Genomic DNA, 12,064 nt, shown 5'->3' with positions numbered 1-12,064 from the left:
TATCTTCTAAAGTTCTGAAGTAAGTTGGACTGTCTTTTGGTTCTTCATTCAGTGGCTCTTTGTATGGCGTGTATGTAGAAAAAATATGTCAAAGATGTTGGGGAAACGGTACAGTCCTGTGAGGGGTTTTTTGTTGCTCTACACTGTGTAGCAACAGCAGACTGACCTTAATGTGTAAAATACTTATCTACCAGCTACGTGGCTAAAGACGTGTCCTAAGGAGCTTTAGATCTAGCTATTTTGGCAGAACCAGGGGAATTATCACAGGCAAAGTGTGATTTTTCTACTTGTGGCACTCTGGAGGACAGCTGAAAGCTTGCAAAGTCCTATCAGCCCCCATAAACAAAGGAACTAGGGTGTGAATCTGACCACAGAGGGGTAGAAGTCAACGGTTTAAGCTGTGACTGACTAGATAAATTCCCTAACAAATACCAACTACTGTAATCATAGATGGGTTTGGATACAAACTTCCTTACCTTTCAGCTGTAAAAAACGAGTGCAGTCTATGTATAGTACTAGAATTCAAAATGTGATGTGGGGCACTGAATGCACATTATTCCTTCCACGTAATTTTCTCTTCAAGGCTCTGTTTTTCATTGTGACTCACTAATCATCTTTGGATTTTAAATTTATGGCCAGGTCCTGGTGGTAATCTGGGATTTCCTTCATTTGCTAGATTAAAATTTTATTTTATGCTGGTTTAAGATTGGCCAATAGAAATAAACAGCCTTCGATTCTAGCACAGTTTAGTATCTCTTAGGGAGGGAAAAGATATCTGCTGTCCCGAGCATCTGACCCCAGCTGGTTCATTCTCACTGCCAACTGTTTCTTGCATGAGCAGAAAATGAATAAAATTACCAAACAAAGAAATATTTTCAGCAACTACCCAAACATTCAAGGCTAAACATCCTCCTTGGAATGCCAGGTTTTGATTCCAAATAAACAGCTGAATTGAAGGATTATTTTGATAGCATTGTAGAAATATTGTTCTGCTGGAGATGCTTAAAGGTCAACTAGAGTGCTTTGTGGGCATTTTTTGTTGGTGTTGGGCTAGGTTTTTTTGGTGGCTGACTACTTCTGGGCATGCTGCCTTCCTAAGGCATGTGTGATAACTCACTGGGACTCTCACAAATCTGTATGTTACACAGGTTATTACCATTGCTATAGTCCCCATATTCCTCCTCCACTACACAAATGTCAATATGTGTGATTTTTTCTGTGCCTCTCTGATAGGAAATTCCACCTCCTCCTTCAGCAGGAAGAAACTGATGAATTGATGTATTGAAGGAAGAAGTAGATTGTAGTTGCTGTCGCTCTTAAATTATTTAATTAAATTATTAATAATTTACCCAGAGCTGGAGGGGGGCGGGGAGCAGAACGTCATTTAGGCATAAAACATGATACAGCAATTTCTTTTTTTCTTCCAGCTTTACTGAGTATGCTTTTAAAAGAAGCCAGGTATAGATCACTCGCTTGTTTGATGTTTAGATTTCCGATTGCAGTAACATAGTACAAAATGCCGCCATTAAGAACAGGGTAGGTGAAGGCAGCATCGTGCATGGTGCAGAGTTTTAAGGTCACAGAACACTGTAGCGCACACTCCAGATTAAACCAAATAATCTTTGTGACCTCCGCTGTGCAAAACAATGCTTTGACTATCAAAACCTTTTCCTCATGTTCTTGGATGGAAAATGTGGCAGTTACAGATACTATTCAAAGGGGAAGACAGTCACGCAAAATCTACAATTTTTTCTGCTATGTTTATATATCCCCTCTATATCAAAACCCACAAAGATCTATATGTGAATACAGATACTATTTTTTTTTCCTTTTCTTTTCCAAGAACGTACTGTAGTTCTGTGGATCTAAAGCTCATATATTTTTGGTTTAGTAACGGTTCCATTGCTGAGTGCAGGAAGCCCATCACCTAAGCCACTGTTTTGCTTGTGCCTCTGCAAATGTTGCAGCCTTTGGCTTTTCCAACCGCATCCAGAATTGGATTGATTTTTTTGAGTGTTGGCAATTGAAAAGTTCTAAGATTTATTTCCATTTTCAAAGAGAAATTTTGCAAAGTCTGAACTTGCATTTAATGATTTATTTCTTTATTAGCTAGCCTATTTCTGGGCAACTTAATGTGGAGAGAATCATCTCGGTGGCAAATTAGTAATATACCTAGAGGTGTCAATCTAGTATCCATTCATGGGAGCACTGGCAAAGGGACAAAATTAGCCTGTGAGATAATGCAGCTCACATTTGCTCCTGCAACTCTGAGTAAGTGCAAAACTATATATATAAAAAATAAATATCAAGTTTTTCCCTCACCTTTTCATTGTGGTTAGGAGACTGGTGATAAATAAATGTGGTACACAAATCTCAGAGTCCATAATGTTCTCCTAGCGCTGATACTGCTGAGAGTACTGCAAACAACAAACCAGCCAACAAACACATAATGGAAGTAAAGCTGAAAGACTGGTGAGTTTTCCACTTAAAAGGTTTGAATTTGCTTTTTTAGAAAGTAGCGCTACTAATAATCTTAAATCCTCATATGCCATCAACACCACAGCAAATGTGTTAAGCTTATGTAAGAAAATATGCATCATAGGCTTGACCTGGGAATCTAAAAGTCAAACCGTGCTCTTTTCAGCTGGTGGGTTCTTTTCCCCAGCTTTAATGAGGAACCATATTTTTAATGTGCTTACTTCATAGTCCATCTATTTTTAAGGGAACTGTGTTTAAGTGATGCTGAAAAATCATGTTAAAGCATCGTGCAGTTCAAATCTAGTTATTAACAGTTCTGCTGATGATGAGGGAAGTGGAATCTAACACCACTCACTTTACTGCATCCCTGTAGGCTCCAAAGTTAGTGGTGGCAATAATAATTCTAACAATAGACATTAAATTATAATAGCCTCTATATGAAAATTAATAGAAATACCATTTCAGTATGAAAATGATTATCTGTTTTTTCAATAGGCACTAAATGTACTTTACCTGCTTGGAATTGTGTTTTTCATTTCTCTTAAATTCAGATATTTTTGTAAATTTAGGAAAATTATCACCATCTTAAGTTTTGTTTTGTGGGGTTTTTTGTGTTTTTTTGTGGGGTTTTTTGGGGTTTGGTTTTTTTTTTTTTGCTTCTGATATTGACTGTCTGGAATGCTTTTCAGCACTTTATTTTTTTTTGGTCAAACCTATGTTTGCAAGTAATAACCTTGTGAAAAGCACACAGCACTTTCGGTCCACCTTAACACAATCTATTTTGCACCTAGGAAGATGTTCTAGTAAACAGACAGGCATTTTATTTTTTATGTCTGCTGAGGTATTTAAGAACAATTAAATCCTTGTAAGAGTAAGAGCCATTTTGAGATGGGGAGAGGAAATGGAAGCCTTGGAGATATACCCCCCAAGGCAGGGACGTTCTGTAATGGTTCTACATTTGGGTTGAGGTGCATGATTGGAACATAGGAAGGTACTTTCATAGTTGGATCATTGCACTTAAAACAGTGAAGGAAACAGGGAAAAATATATATGAAAACATATGATGTACTCCTTCAGAGTAGCAATCTTGCCTCTCAGTAACTTGGCACGTCTTCTGCTTGTTCTGATGGAAGATTCTGTTTCCCAGGGCATTCTGTGTCAGTCAGTCTGTTTTGGAACACAACGTTAGACAAGTAAGGTTTTTCTACTGTTCCTTACTTGGAACTAAAAGTGTTTCTCAGCTATCTGCCTTTCCCCTTGCCATTCCACGGTTCGCCTCTGTGAAAGAACTGCTCTCTCCCATGCCGACAGTAATGGGCAGTGAGCTTTGTTGCTGGGTTTTTATTTTTTAATATCAAATAATTTATAATATATGCTATTGGTCATCGAAATTTGATTATTTCCTGCAAACCAATCATTCAATCTTGGTGTGAAATTTATGCGTTATAAAACAGAAAACTTTCCCCCCCTAGTTTTTCTTTTTTCTTTTTTTTAGTTTTTCCTCTCTCCTCCCTCATCCCCCCCCCCCCTTTTTTTTTTTAAGTTTGTACAATGTTGAATGTTTCTTGGAACAATTGTTAGTAATATACATACTTAAAATCAATGCTGAGGCTCATGGCTTATAGGTAATTATAACCCATGTGAGCCATAATTAGATATCTAATAGATAAGATGATGTCATAGCACATAATTTGAAGTACAATGTTTTCCTTAATTTCTTAAACTTTATTTACAACGTTGTTAAAATAACAATACTAGACAACAAGATTAATTTCAAGTTCTGTGTCATCTAGTCTTATTTCATGCATCAGGCAAGAAAAGACCCTACCATAACACTGCCATAAACTTACTTTACTTTGTCATAAAATCATCTAAGCCTGTCATGGGTTTGAGGTGGCTATGACTAATGCAGTGAAGTCTGTGATAATGTTTCTGTCCTGGATTCAAGGGACAGACCGTGGGCCAAGACGGGATTTATTCTTCCCTCATAAGGTCAGATGAGAATAAACAAGCTACTTCCTGTTATTAGAGTAAGTTTACACCTTCATTATGAAATCAGCTAAAATGTATGGATCCTCTTTCACACTGTTAAATGCATCTTGCCTATTACATTGCTCTTGTCTAAAATATTATTTCAAACTCCTGACTACGGACACCTGCCAGCTATGTAGAATAAAACCCTGTATGTTGTCTTCAGTTCTACTCCATGTGATGTTGATAGTGTAACGCCTGCACATGTTAGCCTTTACCTAGCTGGTGAGGACTGCGCCAGCCTGCCACCTCTGCCCCGTCTTCAGTCATCCGCTCCAGGGGATGGCCGCCGTCAGTCATGGTGCACCTGTTCTGTAGTCATTCCTTCTTTTTCCTTCAATTTTTTTGTCTCCGTGATCTAACTTAACAAATAGTGTTTTCGTGTTCTAGGTGGTCATGGAGGAACTCAGTCCCTCCGGTTCATAATATTCTTCCCTTGTAGCCTAACTCTTTCCAGTTGCAGTTTTGGAACAGGTCTGAACTAATTTGTGTCCTTGGATCAGTGAATTACCCAGCATTTGCAGTTGGGCATCTGCTGGTAACAGCCATCCTTAGAGCTGTACTTAATGATTCTCTTTCCTGAGCTGAGAGAAAGTATATTTATACCTGCAATGCAACGACTTACCAAGTAATAGGATTGACATGAGGGAAACTATTGTCCTTCAAGACACACTGAAAGTAGGGTGAAAATACATCGGGTGTTTTCCAGCTAGTATTTCCCAAGGGGCATTAGAAGTAGAAGGTCCCAGTTCCAGCAGTGAGTCACAGAAGCAGGTATGTGTAGAAAGCACTGGACGGTGAAGTTTTCCTCCTCAGTGGGGGTGTGGGGGGCAGGGAAAGGCAGTGTGTTTGCGTATTTGGAAAACACACTAAGCCATGGTTTTGAATGTAACGGGAATATCAGACATTTGCAGTCTGTGAACCTTGCAGATATATAATATATATGACTTAGATTACAATTGTGCTATTTCTGGAAACCTTTAAAGTAAACTATTTACTTCCAAAACTGTGCAGGCTCTTTGTATCTGCTGTGCCGATGTCTGACCTCCTACCTGAACTCAACGTCTTTGTATATGCAAACACGCATCCTTTTGTGCATTGCTCTTAAGATGTCTGTCAGCAGACTGAGAATGAGGCTTCACATTCTTCAGGTTTATTCAAATCTCTCTGCAACCTTGTTCAATAACCACATCTTGTCATTTGTCCAGCAATAAATGAGCTTCACATTTTGCCAAAGGAAGCTTTCTGTATGACTCAGCTGCTGTCTTTTTGCCGATTCACCCAGTATGTTTAAGTGTAGTTATTTGATATAGTTGGACTGTATACGGTGATGTACACACATTTTCATGAAATCTGTCAAATGTGATTTTAAAGTCATTACATGTGCTCTGCAACAAAGCGGGCAGAATTATAGAGCAGTATGCCTTTTGAGAATGCTATTGTAAACGTGTCAGAATTCATTCTGACTTTTCATGTAGGCTTATCTTTGAATAGCATCCTGCTGTTATGATTAACGATTGCTATCATGAATAAAATCTCTTTGGTTTCAGCAATAAAATAAACTGGTTTATATATAGAACCCACTGTTGAATAGGACCTTAAATATTTATTTCCCACTCTTCTTGCCAAATAATCTTCAAGGTGAAGCCTTTCTTCTAATGAAACAATTCCAGCAGTAAAAGGCAGATCTTCAGGCAGTCATGGTTTTAGAAATGAAAGTCAGCAGCAGAAAGCGAGCTATTAGAGTTGCTCATCTAAACAAAACATTGTTGAAATTCTGTGAGCTGGAAATTATGTAAATTTGTCTTACTATGAAAAGCTTTGTGGTGATCCCAGGGGTGATCAGCATCAACCACCATTTCAGGCTACCTGGAAACCCCACAGTAAGTAGCTTGGCTTCATGAGCTACATACGTACCCCCGGCTCTGTTTTCACATACGTTTCAGTCTTGGGACTTTTAAAAACAGTAGACTTGCCTTTGAAGTTTTAGTATTGGTAAATCACTCAAAAAACCCCAGTTTCTTCATAGGAGTTGGTAAACCATCATATAAACCATTAATGTCTAGTTGTAGAGTTCACATTTTTACAAACAAAATTTAGCAAGAGAAAGCAAAGCTTTTTCCTCTGAGGGTTACCATATGAAGACTTCTAGGCTTCTGGAGGATTGGAATAGTTCCAGTTAAAGCCTAACAAGCTAAAATTTAGAAATAGTTGGAACTAATCTTTGAGAGGGGGAAGAAATATTCTCCGGGAGTTCTTACAGACCTGTTGTTTCATTAGTATATAAGAAAGCAAAAACCTTCTCTGCAGCAGCCTCCTAAGCACGGTAGAGGTGATGTTGGGCAATGTATTAAAATGAAACGTAGAGGTAGAAGACAGCTTTTTCTTCATAAGTAGGTTTGCATAACATAGTGAGACTAGCAAAGGAAATGATGTTAACAGTCTTCATCTCCCATTTCCATGGGAGCCTGGTTGCGTGCAGGAAATTTCTGGGAGGAGACAGCAGGGAGGGAGAGGAAGGTTTCCTCCAAGTAGTTCAACTTACGACTTGGAAGTTGTCTTAAATTCTGGGTCATCTTCCTTTCAGGTTAATGTGGTATATTTGCATAACATGTGTGACCCAAGAACATTTGTTTTGCTGCTGGAGTTGGACCACAGTGTTTCTTTGACGCCAAGTCTTACGTATTGCACTGTTCAGTTGTGCTTCAGGAGTTTTCCTAAGTTATCATTATACATTTCTCTCATTCCATCTGCAAATAGATAGGACTGTACTAAGTCTGCTATTCATTGTTTAGGTTGCTTCATTCCAGATAAATAAAATATTTAAAGTGAATATTTTTCCGGCACCTGCAGCTGCTCAGAAACACTGCACAGTATATGCAGATGAAATCAAGTGGAAAGAACTGCTCACTTAAAATATTTTCAGTGCCAATAAGCTTTAGGAATTTTGTTGTTCTCTGAGAACAGGTAATTTCTAAACCACTGTTCTTTGAATACTTCAGCTTCTGTGTATATATCGTAAAGGTGTACTTGTACCTCTTATTAGTGACTAATCACTTATGTATATTAATTTGTTTGTTGTCTGTTGCTCAGACTACTAATTCAGCATACCTTTCCGTGGCCTAAATGACTGTACTTTCAGATAAGCTCCAAGCATGTATTGCTCGTTCACTACTTGCTATTTGGAACTTTTAGCAGCAATTTTTCAAGTGTCTTGGAGTGCTGGTTTCTTTTGCATTTTGGGATTCAAGCGTTATGGTCCAGAACCAACAAAACACATCTAGAAATCCATACTTTCTAAGTGACAGAATTATGGGAAGTGCCGTGTCTGGAGTAGCTGATAAACTTGTGGGTCCAACAGAAGGAGCACATCCCTCCCACAGAGACTGGATCCTGTAATTTTGTGACTCTACAACTGCTCATATACAAATTCTTCTGAATAAAAATTTTAGCCTTTTTTTAATCAGCTTGTCTTGAGTAGTATGACTATGCAAATCTGCGGATACATTTGGTGACTAAGTTTCGTTATATGGATTTACATGTGCAAAAAGACAAGCTTGTTACCAGTGTAGTGGTGCCTTGATTGCCTGCAGCTGCTGAATTTGTATGTGCCTTGGATCGTGGTCATTTGTAAAAATGCAGAAGCATTTATGCAAAGTTCATAAAAACTTCTGATTTCCATTTAATGGAAAACGATTTGTACATAAACCCATGAGAACTCACTTGACAAGTCACCAAAGCGAGCTAAGACCTATGTCTTAGGCATTAAAGCTTGTTTCATTTGTCTCCATTGCAACACAGCTCCTGACAACTCTTCACTTGGCTTACCAAGCTTGTGAAACAGCGTATGTGGGAGTAGTCCCCTTGACTAAGTTTACAGGAAGGTGTCCCCAAGAAGAAGAACTAGGTTTAACTCATGATCCATCACAGAACTGGTTCTGTCTCCCTCCTTTATCACTACGTTACACTTTACAGACCATCATTTCACTACTGTTTTATACTGGTTATATACTGTGTTTTGCCCTCCCTGTAATGTTAACTTTAATATTTTTAAATTCTGTAAGTTACATTCTATGAAATACTAAAACCTGTAAAACTTTTCAGCTGAGGGCTATTTGTTTTCATTTTTGTATGGAGAAGAAAGAAACTTTTCAGCTGAGGGCTATTTGTTTTCATTTTTGTATGGAGAAGAAAGAAGAAGAAAGGAAGGAAAGAGTGGTTGTTTCTAGAGCCCACAGCACTGCTTTAGTGCTTGATACAGAACTGTGAAGTATCTTGAGCTCTGTTGTGGAGAATCCATGTGCGGTGTAAATCAGAATTGTTAACCTTACCTCACCATTGGGAAGGCTGAAGCACACTTTTTTTTTTTTTTTTTTTTAAGTGATACTCAGCTCTTTTCAACTACCAGAGATACATTGCTAGCTTTCCATTGAAAATAATGTCCCTATGTTGTTAAAAGGGTAAAGCTCTCGAGGAAACTTGTCAACGGTCAATAAAGCAGCGTGTGTCTTAAACTTTATTATTTTAAAATAAGGCAACTACTACTCCCTAGAGCATTTCAACATGTGAGTACGCTTCCAAGAATCAGTCAAAGTTGCCCTTTGCTAACGATGAGTTCTGCGTGAGAAGAGCGAGTAGGGCTCCGAAAGAGAAGAAACACGGTGGGTGTTGACAACCCGTGCTGACAAGCATGTGGGCACATCACTGCTAAGCATCTTGCACATCAAGAAAAATTTACTGCAGCTCGGCCAGGCACACTCGGCAGGGCGATGTCCTAAGTCCAGTGCTAGTGCTTCTGAAGCTGCGTTGTTGTAGTTGAATGTGGAAGTTGGTGTTTTATACAAAAGAGATGTTCTTATTTGCATCGTATTTAGAAGTATTTTGCTGTGAATACAATACAGTTCATTACCCACATAAATGGGAATCTGATTCCACTGTGTACATTGCATCAGCAGCGTTATGTATTCCAAATGAAAATGTTTCTTAATCTGATGTATGACAGTGTTGCTGAATGATACTGATCTATTTAAGTATCAATCAAAACTTGTTATCTCGGATAACATCCTGGTATGTGTGTTTACTTTCTTCTTTCCCATTTATTTAGATTTTTTCGGGGGGGCGGGGAGAGTGGGGCACCAAAAATGTTATGACTGATTCATCAAAGAACTTAAATATGTATCTAAAATTGTGCCTAGTTAATTAGTTCTATTTAAAGTAGTTCTACTCAAATGCATAAACTTTTTAGCATGGAAATTATTTCACTGCATAATATTTCAGTCTGTAATTCAAAAGCCTCCTGCTATGTTCAAAGCCCAACCAGCAAATCTTTTTTCCCAATAATTGGTACGTACATATTCCTGAAGGATTTTGAGATGTTTAGTCCAGCAAGAATTGCTATCTGGTGGACAACAGGGAAAACCATGACAAAATTTTACTATTATTATTTTTTTAAATGTAGGCAATTATAACTAGGCAAGAATAAAACAATATAGTAATGAGAGGAACAGAGCTACTCAAAGCTTAGTGAGTAGCTAGTACTGGAGCCATTATCAAAACCATGGTATTTTTCCTGTTAAATGTAGGCAGTAAAATAATTTATTTAAACAGTAATTTTTTTAATCATTTTATTCTTGATGTAAGTAGTCAATAAAGTGGCGTGGCTTGGTTATGAGGTGGTGGGGAAGTTCTTACAGTTGGCAGTGATCTACAAAGTGGGTCTGTGGCAGTTTCTTGAACAGCCTATGCAAGGGTTTGCTGCTAGTGCAGTCTCTAATGGTCCCGGCAGATGCCATCTAAAAGGCGAAGATTCTAGCGCAAGCTCTTTGCGAGAGTATTGCCTCCCAATTTAATGCTATTGCTTGTACCATAATGCGTTCAGGTCGTGTGTGTGTGTCTGTATACACGCGCATCAGGAGAGTGAGGAAGCCTTCCAGATGGAGATGACTTCAGGCCACTGTATGGCCCAGAAAATCAAAACAAGCACTACAGTTACATAAGAGCTCTTTGACCTAACGTTATTTCATTGTTGCAGTGATCTAGAAAGGATGAGGTGTGTGGATTTTTGTGTTTTGTCTGTGGATTATCTTTTTTTTTCCCCCATTTGGATGAAAGGACAACACTAGAGCAGTAAAAAAATACATAGCAAAACTTGGAGAATAGTGTCTGCCTAGAGGGTCGAAAAAGAATTAAAATGAATCCAAAGTGTCTGGTGGGCTAGGTTTAATGCTATTCATAAATCTAATAAGGATGTAATTGTAGTGGGTTTCCCAGTTTGGTTTATTAAAAAAAGGAGATGTAAGTAAACTATTTACTGCTATTTAAAATTTAGTACTCGGGACGGCTGTATGTACACCCTGTTTCACATGTTAAGTGCACAGGCTGATGCTGGAAGTGCCCAGCTTTCCTATCAGAATGAAGGTGATGGTGGGAAGGACTGGGAGGAAGGGCTATAGAAGTTTGACTCTGAATTTACTGCTGAGGAGGGCAGTGTTTACTACCAGGTAACAATCTCATGTTAGCTGTCCTTTGGTAAAATTCTTGTGGAGGTTAATCTGAATGGAAATGCAAAATTCTTCCCAGAATAGAGCACACACGTGTAGCATTGTTCAAGACTGGTTACAGATGTTCCACCTGAACTGTCTGCCTCAATACAGGCAAGAGCTGCTTGATAGTGTTTACAAAGAGCAGCGTCCCCTCCACATGCTACTTTCATGGATGTGGTGTTGTGGAAGGGTGAATTGCACTGGGCTATACTGGCCTGTGGGAATGTCAGCTTGGACATCATCAGCACTGGGTTCCAACGACCGGTACATAAGCGTCTGTGGGACACCTGGGTCTGACCCAGCGTGACATAAAATTATATCCTTGGAACTCCTGTAATTCTCACTGGCAAATCCCAAAGAGAAATCTGGATGTCTGATTGTGCAGCACCCATGCATCAAGTGTGACACATTAAACATCTTGTTACCCTCCTCGCATATAAACCTGTGTCTCACAAAGCAATCTGCAGGCAGTGGAGGACACTGTGGAAACACATGAGCTCTAAAGCATGACTTTCCCCTGCAAATGCTGTGAACAGTTCTGACCTGGGTGGTTGTTGAATTGTTCTGTCTGTTAACCTTGAAAATAATTGCAGCAGTTGGGGACAGATTCTGAAAAAGACTGACAGATGTTGTTTGCTTCCCACATGGATGTTGTAAATACATGTGCACAGATAAAGTAACCCTAAATGAAAGGTAAAATCTGGCTCACTAAGTCAGTGATAAAACTTTCAGGTCAGAATCTCACAAAATAAGCCTTAAAGCATCGTACAGAAATGATAATAGGAAGACAAAAAAAACCAAAACCTAATATAAATTTCTGGAGGAGTTGGTGAAAAGTGTTGTAAAATAAATGCTGTGACCTTGAGATATGAAATAGTTAAATATCCCATTTCCAGGATTGTCATTAGATGTAAATCTTGGACTGTAGGGCAGCCTCTGTTCTAGAGGGGGTGGCACTACTGTATATTGGGTTTGGCAAATTGGTGAGGTGTGAGACTACATCACAGCAAAGA

This window comes from Falco rusticolus, chromosome 4 (genome assembly GCF_015220075.1).
Source record: "Falco rusticolus isolate bFalRus1 chromosome 4, bFalRus1.pri, whole genome shotgun sequence".
NCBI classification, from domain to species: Eukaryota; Metazoa; Chordata; class Aves; order Falconiformes; family Falconidae; genus Falco; species Falco rusticolus.
The sequence above is the reverse complement of the archived record's forward strand: the minus strand, read 5'-3'. Positions refer to the sequence as shown.